The sequence below is a fragment of the Cibotium barometz genome, chromosome 62, assembly GCF_041138505.1.
Source record: "Cibotium barometz isolate CiBa-2024 chromosome 62, ASM4113850v1, whole genome shotgun sequence".
Taxonomy (NCBI): Eukaryota; Viridiplantae; Streptophyta; class Polypodiopsida; order Cyatheales; family Cibotiaceae; genus Cibotium; species Cibotium barometz.
This window is the reverse complement of record NC_141107.1, coordinates 29,407,304-29,421,958: the sequence shown is the minus strand read 5'-3', so window position 1 is coordinate 29,421,958 and position 14,655 is coordinate 29,407,304.

Here is a 14,655-nt window from a genome sequence, read left to right as displayed (position 1 = left end):
GGGCTATAATCCAAGATGGATCCGAAGAAGATACAATTGATACCGGATCCACCCAATCAAAGTAAGGAGGGGAGCAAGGGTTCAATCTTGGAGGATTAGACCAGGGAAAGCAAGGAGAACAACCAGCAACTCCAAAGAATATCCCAATGCTGAGACGAAGAAATAAGGAAGCTAGAAGATGCCAAGGCCTTAGTCGAAGAGTACCAAAACGACTTCATGAAACTAAGCCAAGGGCCAGTCGAGTAAGGGATACCATCTATCCATGAGATGAACCACCCCGGAATAGGGCATTGAACATGCCAATCCCGATTTCGGAAGGAACAGAAGAGGACTCCTAAACAAACACAATGTCTAGAATGTTTGAGGAAAATGAGTTGGGGGGGTCGATTCATTCCTTCCCCATGGAAGAATACGAGACACCTACATGGGAAGAACCCTCTATATCCAAGGAACCCAGGGATATAGGAAGCCTCGCGGCTATACTATCCACGCCTGTCCAGATGCCATTGGGGCAACTGTTACGCAATTCACCAACTTTATGGACAGATGTAAAAGAATAGCGGTCTAAGGCCAGCTAATAATATAGATGAGACTCTGCCACCACCCCTGGCAGAGAAAGAACCTTGAAGCATACAAAGGAAACCCGAGTCACTAAGATACTAGTTAACCAACTGGGACGCTACTATGAAAGTGACGACACGAATGCTACCATTCCAATTCATCATAATGGATACCAAGCATTGGCTATCTTGGATGGTGGGATAAGGGTTAGCATCATTACCAAACGTTGCTGGGAAAACTGGGGAAAACCTGATCTAAAAAAAGCAGATCTAATCGTCAAAATGGCTGATGGAACATCTTCGAGACCCATTGGGCTCTTGGAGAATGTTAAATTTAGACTTTTTATGTTTCTCTCGTCATACATTTGTGGTCACGGACTTCCTACGCCAACCTGATACATATGACATAATATTGGAAGGACGACATTTCATGAGAGAATCCAAATTGGTGCATGATAGAGCTTTGAATCATGTTTATGTACGCAGGGACTCACAAATCTTGAAGATTGATCTAAGAGCATGGAAAGCACACCCCATGGAAGGGAAATTGTTTGGTAATGATTCGGTCACAATGGAGCGAACCACATCCGTACAGATATGCCAGCCTACAGAGGGGAAAACCAAGGATGAGGAGGAAACGAGAATGTATGCATCACTACCTCCCTCGGACTTGAGTGAAAATTGGATGCATGTGTTGGCTACCATTGATGTAATGCAACCCAAGGGAGCCCAGTATTCGACCGTCCCCATGACTTCTATTTGCATGGTTAATTGGCAAACCATGGATGAGAAAGCAAGGGGGGGACATCGAGTAGTACAGAAGGTATTGTGGCACGAAGCCGTACTAGTGCTCAACGCCTGAGACGATGGTGGAGACAGAAATGGTACCTAGCCCGACGAAACACCTTGCTGTGAAGCAGACCTACGGATTGAGGCTACAAAGGTACATGATGAATTCTCAAAGGACTGGGGGGCGAGGAGTTGAGCAAAATATCATTGGAAGGGAGGCACCAAGAGAAAATCACCCTCCCAAAAACCGATACACCCAAGCTTACAAAAGTAGGATGCCGAAAACGCAACAAGGCCTTAGCAGAGGCAGAGCGTGAGGCCAAGAAGATCATGGGCAAAAGCCAAAAAGGACAATGAGGATAAACCAGACTTGCTTTCAATACTCAACCATTTCAAGAACTATACGGTAGATGATCGGAGAGTGGTCCGGCTGACAGCTATAAGGGTAAAAGAGGAGGGGCTGTTGGCATCACCATATGATGGCGCGACAGAAGTCAAGGAGGTTGATATTGCGAGACCAGGAGAAGAAGCACGGCCCATATACATTGCTAAAGATTTGACTTCTGCAGAGGAAGAAGAACTCATTGCTCTCCTCAAGGAATATAAGGATTGTTTTGCCTGGAATTACAAGGAAATGAAAGGGGTACCGCCGGAGGTGGTACAACATACGATTCCAATCATGGAAGACTCGAGACCAACAGGCAGAAACCATACCATATGAATCCAAAGTATGCAGCAATTGTAAAGGAGGAAATCGATAAGCTCATTGCTGTGCAGACTTTATCTATGAGATTGTATAAACTTCTCATTGTCTTTGAGTGGACTGAGGAGTGTCAAGAGGCTTATGATTGCCTAAAAAGCAAGCCTTGGCAAGCGCGCCTATTTTGCGATCCCCCAATTGGAATCTCATATTTCACGTACACATCGATGCATCAAATTTTGTTATTGGTTGCAACCTGGTGAGTTCAAATTGGACTATCCAGTTTGCTTCACTAGTCGTCAGTTGAATGATGCCGAGGTGAACTACACCACTACAAAGAGAGAAGGATTGGCCATGGTCTACGCCGTCAAAGAAATATCGACATTATCTCTTGGCTAACAAATTCATATTTTTTGTAGACCATCAAGCCTTACTATATCTAGTGAATAAACCTTGCACCAGGGGAAGATTCACCCATTGGCTACTATTGTTGTTGGAATTTGAAAGGAAGGGAACACAGCATGTGTTGGCTGACCACTTGTCCAGAATTCATAATGGAGAACTAGCAACAACTGGTGTCGAGATGATGACCTTCCTGATGCTTGTTTATTCAAGTTAGATATGGTGCCTGAGTGGAGCGAAAAGATTTCAGAGTATCTAGCATATGTTTTTCTGCAGGATATACCCTTAAACAAAGATAAGATGTGGCGGCTTATCAAGCTTTGCGGGCACCATATCAATTGATTGCCAGAGGACTATATGACTAGGCAAAGACGATGTGCTTAGACGGTGCGTAAGAGAGGATGAATTTGTGACCGTACTAGAAGAATCTCACTGAGGGATAGTAGGCAGGCATTTTGCTGGAGAAATTATAGCTCTAAAAGTGCTTCAAGATGGACTCTGGTGGCCTACGTTATTCAGGGACGCCATAGAGTTTGTCAAAAGATGCGAGGAATGTCAACGTTTTGCTATTCCACAACAAAAGGACAAGATGTCGCTAACCCCCATCATTCGTAAGGCAACCATTTGAGAAATGGGGGATAGATTTTGTGGGGCTGATTAGTCCAGTGGCACATCCATCCCAAGCCCGGTACATAATCATGGCCATGGACTATTTCACGAAGTAGGTGGAAGCCAGAGCTTCAAGAAAAGCTGATGCGCAAACAACTGCAAAATTTGTATATAAGCAAATCATATCAAGGTTTGACTACCCATTAGAATTAGTGAGTGATCGCGGCTCACATTTTATCAATGAGGTGATTAATCATTTACTTGCAAGATTCTTAGTGATCCATCGAAAATCGTCACCTTACTACCCACCACAAGCCAATGGTCAAGTAGAAAGTACCAACAAGATTTTGTGTACCATCTTGACAAAAACATTGGAAGCAAATCGAACAGATTGGGAGCATAAGCTGATAGCAGCTCTTTGGACCTACCGCACATCATATAAGGTAGCGACAGGATATACTCCTTTTCGTCTAGTGTACGGTGTTGAAGTGATTATGCCCATGGAATACCTAGTCCCAAGCTTAAGGATTGTTGTACAGGAGCGTCTAACTGAGAATGCATTAGCTGAAAGGCTAATTGACTTGGAAAAACTAGATGAGACTCGATTGATAGCATCACATGGGCTCATGGTCGAAAAGTTACGCAGGAAACACTGGTTTGATAAAAACCTTAAGTAAAAAGAACTAAAAACGGGGGACCTTGTCCTCATGTATGGTGTGGGAAATGCTAGGAAAAAGAAATTGAAATATTGAGGACTGGGACCATTCCGAGCATCGAAAATCACAACTCAAGGGTCTGTCCAAATAGAAACAATTGACGGCATCCAAATGGAGGGCTATGTCAATGGGAGTAAACTGAAAAAATATTTTGGACCATTGACCCAAGAGATGCTCTTGCAAGAACACCTCTTAAAACAACAAAAACGGCTGGCAAAAGAACAAAATCATGCAAGCACAAGAGAAAGCTAAGGCTAGGCAAGTCAAAGCTAAAATGCAGAAAGGCCTGATTCATGTCAACATGGCGTCTGTAACCCTTGTGGACAAAGGGGATCTAAACATTGAGCCAGCACGACTCAAGTTGGGACTCACAACAGCTAAGGGCGTTGCAACAAGTATTGCATTAATAGATACAGGGTGATCTCATATGATACTTGGGAAGCCTTAGAAAAACCACACCTTGAACCCACAGATGCGCAAGTTCGTAGTGTGCACCTAACAACCACAAAGGCCAAGGGGTATTTAAATGTTAATATTTCCATCAGTAATAATTCCTTGGTCGGAGATGCCCGGAGGTACAATGGAAGAAGAGATGATCCTAGGACGATCTTGGATCTGTGCCAACAACAAGTGCAATATCCAATGGGAAGAAAGAACAGCATCGCTGAGCATCGATGAGAAGGTCATCTCCATACCATTATGGAACTCAACAAATCAAGGGACACAAATCACTACAAAGGTAACACCTCGAAAAACATAATCTGCACCCATTGTGCTGAATTTGCCTACACAATACCTAACATACAAGGGCACACATAAATGGGTGCCCAAGAATCAACTTAAGGATCAACCAGAGAGGAAGGAGACAATGAGTAATGAATGGATTCAGGGGAAAACACAATTCAAAAGTCGGCCATTGCCAAGAATCAACTTAAGGATCAACCAGAGAGGAAGGAGACAATGAGTAATGAATGGATTCAGGGGAAAACACAATTCAAAAGTCGGCCAAGTGGCAGAACTCCAAGCACTTGTATCCTCATGGGGCTGTCATCGTCACAGCAATGGGTCCAAAAGGACACCTACTACGAGCACAAGGCTACTATCAAGGCAATACAGCAATATGGGTACCCAAACCAAAGTCCATGGCCAAAACCACAATAAATTCGAATCAGTATACAAAGAGATGTGAGGGCTTGTAGCATCAACTCCCCGATAGAGCCAACACCACACCGGCTCTTGTGTGGAGGCTAAAGAAAATTTAGCCAATTGAGTTGAGAATGATCAAGGCAACAACAATACCTACTTTGACTACAGAATTGAACAAGACATGTGAAGGTAGAGGCAAAGATGTTCCAAACGGAAGCCATACACAACCAGACAGCAACAAAAATAATTAGTTTGGTGGAAGGAACAATAAGAAGCTCCCACATAGAATTAAAAAGACTACATCAGCAAATGCCCCCAAAAGTACCAAGGTGAACCCTTGGTTTTCATGGTAAAATTAAAGGAACAAGGTAAGTAATGCATCATCATATGCATGTGTGAGTGTTTGAGCACGAAAGATAAAAATTCAATCTTATAAACTCCACGTGAAATTGTAAAAAAATGGTTCACGTCGTGAACCACCCTATAGTCGTTCACGTCGTGAACCATAGAACAGCTCCTCATCACAGAGGATTTAATCAGATAATCCTTACAACTCCCAATTGCCCGTGAAGGCCCAACATTGATACAATGCCAATCAACAAAATGCTCAAGAGAGATTCTTACAATTTAAATGGAGTAGAATACGACAACATCAGAGAGATTCTTACAATTTAATGGAGTAGAATACGACAACATCAGAGATGAAGCCACCAAAAAAGCATGTAGAGCGATGTCACTTATGATGCAAATAAAGCCGGTAGAGACAGGTAGTACAGCAGGGTGGGCTTAAACAGGATAGCTAAAGCTTATGAGGAAAAGGAGGAGGACTGGGCTTTTTATATGCATAAGGAGATGGAAAATTACTTGAAAGCCCGTCAATCAAAAATCAACAATCCTTACCTCCTCACTCAGGTACTTAACCACGTAGCAAAGAGACCTCTGAAAGAGCCTGAACCAGAGGAGCATTTGCAGCTAGCACTGATCCCCGACCAACCTACAGAAGCTACTGGCAGTTTAGAAGAGGGGCAGGCAATATTAATGGAAACACAGGATCTCATCAAGAAAATAAAAAAAGATCGCAAAAAGAAAACAGAAAAAAAGATGAGAGGAATACTTGTGGATGTAACAATAGAATCACAACAACTGGAAGCGGAGGTGGCAACTGAAATCCAAACATACCAAGAAGCCCTGCAAGAAAAGCTACTTAGTCCTACTGTGGAAGAACCACAACAACAGCTCACCCCTCCAGCAAGCCTCGCACAGCTCATCTTTACAGACCTCTCTCCCCTCAAGGATTCACACCTAGCAGATACACCAACAGAGGCAGCGCGGAGGAACAAGCATAGCTCATCTTTACAGACCTCTCTCCCCTCAAGGATTCACACCTAGCAGATACACCAACAGAGGCAGCAAGGAAGAACAAGCATAGAGGAACCAAGCTGTGGAGGGATGAGTAGTAGAAGAAGTACCAATCACAACATGGGAACTGGACGCTCCCCCAGAGTCAAGAGACAACGATCGCCAGATCCTTCAAGTCCAAGCAAAAGACGGAAGTTGGACGATAAAGAGCAGCTGCCCCAACTTGCCTCCTTCCAAAACATGGATTCTCAACACTTCATCCAGAAAACCATGGAAGGTCTAGAGGCACTCGTTCACGATCCACTTAAAGCAATGGAAGCTGAGACAAGTACACACTGGGAACAAGAGCAAAAGGTATGGCGTTGCCACTTATTAACAACACACATGTTACATGACAAGAACGCCACCCTCTGGAAGCAGCTAAAAGATGCAAATGCACAAGTACAAAGCGTAAAGGCAAACCTTGAAGCAGCAGAGTCAATTCACAGAGAAGTGATCATGAAGAGCTTAAGGGCTACATAGCAACAGGAAAAGAGATACAATTCCTTGGAAAGTAATAATCTCGTTTTGAGTCAAACAATTGTATAGAAGATCAACAAAAACGCTGACTTAAACGCAAAGCTGGAGTAGGCAAAAGAACAACTTCAAAAAGAGATTGCCCACACACAGGACCTCACGACTCTGCACACAACAGACAAATAAAGGAGTGCCAAGACAATGCAAAGACTAATGCAGATGTGCTTCAACAACAAGTCGAGCTACTAACAGCCCACAACTCAAGGCAGAACAAGAAAGAGTGCAAAGTCTGCAAGGAAAGAGAACAAGCAAACAAAGCGCATGCAGAAAGGATCATGGCCCTCAACGAAACCATCAGCGCAAACCAGGCACATGTGCAAAAGAATGAAGAGACCATATCACAGCTAATAGTACAATTACAAGATACACAAAGATTGGTGGCACAAAGCCTCAATCAGATTACTGAAGCACAATAAAGGAAAGCCACTGCCCGGCGAGCACAAGAAGATGCAACAAGGAGATTTGAGGAGATGGATGTTGAAAGAATGATATGGGAAACAACCATCTCCAACCAAGTCAGCAATGCCGACGCTCACATGTAGGATATCTGGCACCTCAACTAGGCGGCACAAGTTAGGAGTCTACGCCGCCCAGAGCCGGCAGCAGCGGCGGCAGATGATCTGCGAATCCTCCTTGAGCACGCCTCGGAGTTAGGCTAGCTGCCAGTAACTCCTCGGGTCCCTCCTCACACTCTTTGTTTTTATCTACACTAACACTCTCATTACTTCAGTATGATATAAACTTAGCTGAAGATATAGGCCTAGGTGAATTAACCCTAATTAAACAAAATACTGAAAGAGATGCTGACCCAACCATCATCACGGGCATTTTGAGGGGAGACCTTGTATTAACTAACCCTCAAGACATCTTCTTCTACCCCTTGCATCCTATAGTGCTAAACCTCCGTAGTTGGTGTCGCGTGCTCCAAAATTCCGAAATCTTGGACATCAGTATCGACAAACTCGATCTATTTGTTCCAGATGGTATTCCAGAGATGCCAGCCAACTATGAGGTGGTTGCAAATATTTATCAATGGTTAATTAGTCATGGGGGTGGCTGGAAGTATACAATACTCACCGACATTTAAATCTCTATGAGTCCACATTATATCACCCTGTCGGCATCCTTAAACTCTATACTAATATCCACAAGCACCTAGAGGCTATGCTCACCAATGTAAGATATAATTTTGATACCACCCACATAAACTACCCGGATATTGATAATGACGAAATTCCTGAAATACAAAACTTTTTTAAAGCTCATAAGCCTAGCCACCCACCTCCTAGCACTGGTCAAGGTGAAGAAGAAGGTCCCTCTTCAGTTTCAAAGTACACTTACCCTGTACATTCTAATATAGCCAGTAAGCTTCTCAATCCCTATCCTAGCGCGCCACCTACTACCTCTTCTTCCTAAGCTGACTATATCTACTCTTCTTTCACTCTGCCAGAATTAGATTTTCCCACTAACACTCTCGCCCCCCCGAGGAGGTATTGGCACCTAACCCATCTCCACCACCACGCAAACCTCAGGAGGTACGCGATCTAACTCCACATGATGATATTGCACCTTTCACTGAAAGTAATGTCTTGGATTCTTTGACAACTGCAAAGTACGAGGAGTTTATTAAAGCAGGCAATCCACTTTTAAAGTCGAAACTCATGTTCAAAGTACTAATACAGATTACTCCATTTGACCCTACCCGCCTGATCATGCCAAAAGCATTACTCTGCAGTCACACCAACATGGCAACATTACGTACCATACCCTCTTCGTGCCCCACGTCCTGACTTGGAGGAATTACTCCCTCTGGCAAGAGAAGGAACATTGTGGGAAAATGTCGCAAAACACACAAGGCTCGCCAACCCTCATTTAGCTGACTTGCTAGAAATTCAAATTGTCATGTTCATGATCAGCTACTGTTATAGAAGATGGAGAAAGCTACATCTTGTGCACACGAGAGGTGGATACATCACCATCAACACAAATGAGGAACACCCACAATTGACAAATTTTGGAATCCAACCCACATGGAGGAAGGAGTTTCTAACACTTCCAGAATACAGCAGAGTATACATGAGTGCGCCACCAACACTGCAGGTAGATCCATTGTACATGCCTATCAAGAGAAGGTGGACGCCACTAGAATTCCAAGAGGCCAAAAAATGAGACTCCCATGTTTGTTTTAACTTCCCTATCTTCACACCATCAACATTTCGCCATATTCAAGAACAAAGACAGCAAATGCTGACCTGGATTAGAGCATGGTGAAGAATACTTGATCCTTCCATTGTGGCCAGTGTTAGGTTTATGAAATTATTGGTGGTACTAATAGATCAACCAAAAGAAACCTATGATGGCTTTGAAGCACAGCACCTCAAGTTCGACATGAATCAAGGGCCTTCAGATAGAGGAATGATGCTGTACTACCACCGCTTCGATGTCTTCCATCCTACATGCATCTTACATCTGAAAACATGGTAGACACTGGATTTTGGAAGTCACACTCAGCATTCCGTCGCATTCTTTGGAAGCTCCAATAATCCAGACGCAACTTCTACCGACATGAGTTCGGTGACCAGGTCTTCCGACCTCGGACAAAACCTACATCAGGAAGGGGGGGATGTTAATCCCATTTGGATTAACATCCCATTTGGATTAACTGAGGACATTAATAAGTGTCATGAAACGGCACTATAAAGGTTGTGCATTATGAGATATTGGCCACCCAAGGCCTAGTAAGTTTTGGGCACCCAAGTGTGAATAAGGACCAATTGTATATAAGGCATTTTCTCATAATGAAAAGGACACAATCCCCTTTGTGCTATTGAGAGCTCTCCCCTTGTGACTTGAGAGAGCATTCTAGCATTGTGCCTCTTTCATGCTTGTGTGTCTATTCTTGTATGAGAGAGTGAGAGAGAGTGTGATTGGTCTATGTGATGCTGTGAGCGACTCCACGGTGACAGTGTGGAGGTGGAGCTTGGAGTTTGGAGCTTGACAAGTGAGCTTGGAGGCCCCCATTGTCGAGTATTCTTTGTTGGAAGTCACTTTGTCGGCTTTACGAGTATAGGGTACTATGAACTCCTTTGGCCCTACAAGTCTCCCCGCTGTTGAGTATTCTTTGTTGGAAGTCACTTTGTCGGCTTTATGAGCAAAAGAACCTTCAGGTTCCCTAGGTAACCCCCCTTTATGTGATGTGTTCTTTGTGGCCTTTGGCCTTTAAGTGATGTGTTCTCTGTGGCCTTTAGCCTTCCCAAAAGGATAACAAAAAGCCCTAATCTAAGACCTACTCCCTAGGGGAGTGAGATATCCAATAATGAGCAGTGAGAGGCCTTTAATAGACTCTTGGGGGAATAAACAACTGGCCGACTTGCTGTCAGCAAGCTCCATGGACACTTATAAATATATAAGCTACTGACAAGAAGTACAAGAGCTCATAAATCTGGCTGACAAGGTTCTGGTCCACCTTTTAGTCCTCTTGACAGCTGCTTCTACTCCAAAACCTAATGTTTTATTTGCTACAAATCAGGGATTGGCCTGGGATTAGCATGTCCCTATACATGCACATACAAGAGCTCATAAATGCCGACACGATTTTGGTCCATCTTTTGGCCCTCAAGCCTTTGTGACAATTGCTACTGCTCTAAAACCTAATGTTTTATCAGGATTAGCTTGGGACTAGCATGTCCATGTGCATGCACATACAACTGGTGAGATTCTATCCATTGTATCGACTTTACTCTTCATTTGATCTTTATATTTGTATTTTTTGACTTATTTCTAAGTATGTCCCTACTCACAGGACTTGAACATTGTATCAAAGCATAGGGTTGCTGTGCTAATTGAGTTAGAGAATTCATTATAGCCAACCATTAAAAGGTGTATCTTCATAGCTGAATTGTACCCACTTGGGATTTCAATTAGAAATCAAGCACAAGTTTTCTTGGTAATCTTTTATGATCGTTTTGAATCAACTATTGAACTGATTCTCAAATATTGCCTTATTTAGAGCTCATTTGGTGGATATGCTTACATTATCAGTGGGGAAGAGTGCGCAAATTGCCTTAACAGGTTCGGGTTTCAGGGAAATCAGGGATCAAGATTCCAGACTCCAGCCCCTTCCTTCCAGAGTAATCAGGGTTCTATGCAACTCGGCGGTTGAGTACTTCCACGGCCACATGGTGGTCATCTTCAAAAATATTCCATATAATATCAAATTTTGAAAATCCTTTGACATCATGCAAAGGTCATGTAGCATGGTCAAGTACTTCCACGGCCACATGGTGGTCAGTGGGGCCCATAGGATGATTTCTAAGTTTTGTGCGCCATACTGTGAAAGCTAGTCATTTGTAATTTTGACATTAAGTAATACGCATTCGTTCCCTCACAATAGAATACTTGTGAGCTCTCCCTTGTCCCTATCCTCTTGCTTGTGTTTTATTGAATTTTGCTTGCTTAGATAGGTTTAATTGTAGGATCTCTCTTGCATGAGCTTCTCCTCTCTATCCACCTCTCATGTGATTAATCCATAGTGTTCACAACCTTATTCTCACCTCCATCAAGGTGATTGAAGCTCTACCACACACCTCATAGCTATTGACAATGGAGTGACAATGGAGTGACAATGGAGTGAGGACATGATGGATGGGGCTAGCACACCCACAATGGAATGAGGACATGATGGACGGAGCTAGCAAACCCACACACCTCATAGCTATTGACAATGGAGTGACAATGGAGTGAGGACATGATGGATGGGGCTAGCACACCCACAATGGAATGAGGACATGATGGACGGAGCTAGCAAACCCACAAGGAAAGTTGCATTTATTGCTCTATGAAAAAGTACCAAATGACACTTATTTTAGCATAGGCTAACATAAGCTCTTGACTTGAACAACAGAGCCCTTCCTCTATACCATTATTTCATTTCGTTTGTGTAATTATGGTGTTTGTTGCAAATGTAGTTTTATCAATCTCCGAGTCTACAAATGTGTGGTGAGAATTCTTTGCTACATGAATGCGCTAATTTCAGGCTTAGATGTGAGCAATGTTCCTTTTTTTTGGTGGGTGTTCTCTCTATCCCCTTCTCTTTGTAGTCACTTGTTTGTAAGTGCCTTTTTCTCATTTTCTTCCAAGGTAGTGAAATTAGGATTATTGATCTCCCCTCTCAAGATTGAAATGAGTCAGTGTCGATCGATGGTGCCAAAACACTTCCTAATGTTGAATTCCAAAAAACAAGTGGCACATGCCCTTTGGCACATTAGCTCTAAGCAACGCAAGTGGGGCAAGTGTTTATGCATGATTGCGGGCACTTTCCTTCTTATGATACCCTGTTTCGCGATGTGAGACTCTATTCAAATGTCAAAAAAACAAGGTAATTATCATAATTCTTCTCATGGCATCAATTGTAGATTCTTACATAGCCAAGTGCTTACTCACCTCTAATGTTGTATTGAATTACATACATCTATAATGGCATTGCCGCAACAGCAATCCCATTTAGAGAGTGATACAACTACCAAACCATGTGCATAAAATTAAATGGAAACTACTATTTTTTGAATTTTAGAGTTGACCAATTTAAGAAAAAAATATTGTAAGGAGTGAAGGTCTCACATGATACCAACACCTTCACTTGTATCTATCTCAATAACTCTCTCTTCTCCTTATTTTTATCTCAACGCTAGCTTCAACCTATCTTAGTACACTTGTTACCATAATATCTTGCTTAAAATTCTTTCTCCCTCCCTCCCTCCCTCGCTCGCTCGCTCCCTCCCTCCCTCCCTCCCTCCCTCCCTCTCTCTCTCTCTCTCTCTCTCTCTCTCTCTCTCTCTCTCATCACTCTCTTAGTTTTCTTTTTTTGTTTTAAAATTTTCAGCTTTGTATTACGAATTGGAGGTTTCAAAGATGAATTATGTGGTAATAATAGGCAACAAGTTTGATATCAAAAACTTCAACAAAATGAATGCATCCTTACGATGACTATGTAAGTTCAAAGTTATAAGATACGCAAAACTTGATCACAAGACACGGAAGTTAAAGCAAGAGACATGGTGAAAAATGATGTTGCAAACCAAAGTTACAAACTGATGTTGTCTAGCCACCCATGCGCATTAGCAAGGAGCTTTGATGGCAATCTAGGTAGACTCTAGATAGAGGAGATATCATGCACATGCAAGGGTGCACTATTGCAGTGAAACAATGAAGATAGATCTAAAATGAGTAATTTTAATAAAAAGTGCCACCAATTAGCCCACACTAGCATGCATTCTACTTAGCATGGTGTAAGGTCTTCATATGTTGTCTCCTAATTAACCATCCAGTCACATATGGCCAACATGGTAGGCACCTTTTGTGTGTTTAACACAATGGTTACTACTCATACAGGGAGGGCCTTACAAAATAGAGCAACTTGTCACACACTCGCACAGTGATAGTGATGAGGGTGGAGTATTGATTTCCAACAAATGCTTCATCTTATGAAGCATTATAAAAATGGTTCACTCTCTATGCACTTTGAACATAGTGTTTTCTATAAACAGAGGAAGGGCATGTTCCTCTATGATTATAAATTTTGGAGAGAATCGTGCCACCTCTCTGCCATACCTTATGTATAACATTTTTCTTTTTTTTGATCTCATTCATGTACATATGCACTGAAGAAGCGGTGTTGTATTAAAAACGACTATCTTAACCAAGGACTAATGCTGGTTAACACGTGCAAGGAGGACTGTGTGAGGTGTCTTTTATATTCAACAATCAAAGCATTTGCGTTGTTAATCAAATCTAGCATATACACTTCTAATGCCTTTCTTGTTCCCATATTGACGAGTAATTGGAATCAATTTCTCTTATTGTAGTCTTAACTTGTTTCATAGTGTTGTCTTATTTCTTGATTAACAAAGACTTGTGGGAATTTCATACATAATACATGTGACTTCATTGACTAGGCTAACTAAGTCATTACTCAATAAGCACATTAACGTGCTTTTAAATTTGTGCATTTTTAAAGTATTGTACAATTTAAATGTAGTTGACTGCAAAAGATAGGATTTGAAGGGTAGCCTGGGTTTAGTTAATAAGACATTCAGTTCAAAAGCTTGCCCTTTTTACAAGAAGGATAACAATGCTAAAGTTTAACTATGCAAAGAAAGAGAAAAAGATTTATGTCTACTTTTTTAAGCATGCTAAAAACAAAGCAACATAATAATGACAAAAACACAAAAGTAAAATGAGAGTGATTGCAGTTCAAGTTGTTTGCAAGGATCATGATCTCCTACTCCTCAAGGATTTTCAAGCCTCAAAACAATCATCCCAAAGCATCTCTTCCAGATGTTTTACCTTGAGAGTGTTCAATCCAACAAAAATCACCAAATTTAGCATGTCAAGTTTTCGAAACTTGTCTTTGATCTTGTTCAAGTTTGAGAGTCCCCTCTCACATGCAACTAATTGGTTAGGCAACTTATGTGAGTATTCTCACATAAGTTAGAATACTTATCACTCAGGACACAAATTTCAAGCACAGAGTCACTCGTTACTTTTAGATGGGCATTTGTTTTTTGGGTTGCCCTTCTTTTGACATTTGCTAGATAATTCTGTACTTGTTTTTAGATGAGAAAATTTAGAATTAACATGTCAATTCACAGTTCGTTTTTCTTAGTAGCCTTCATATGATGGGTTGGAGGCCATTGGATGGGAAGATGGCCGTCGAATTGTTGAGACTGGCATAACTGCCTAAGCATTCTAATATTATTGCATTCTTAATCGATGACATAGCTGCCTAAGCATTCTAATA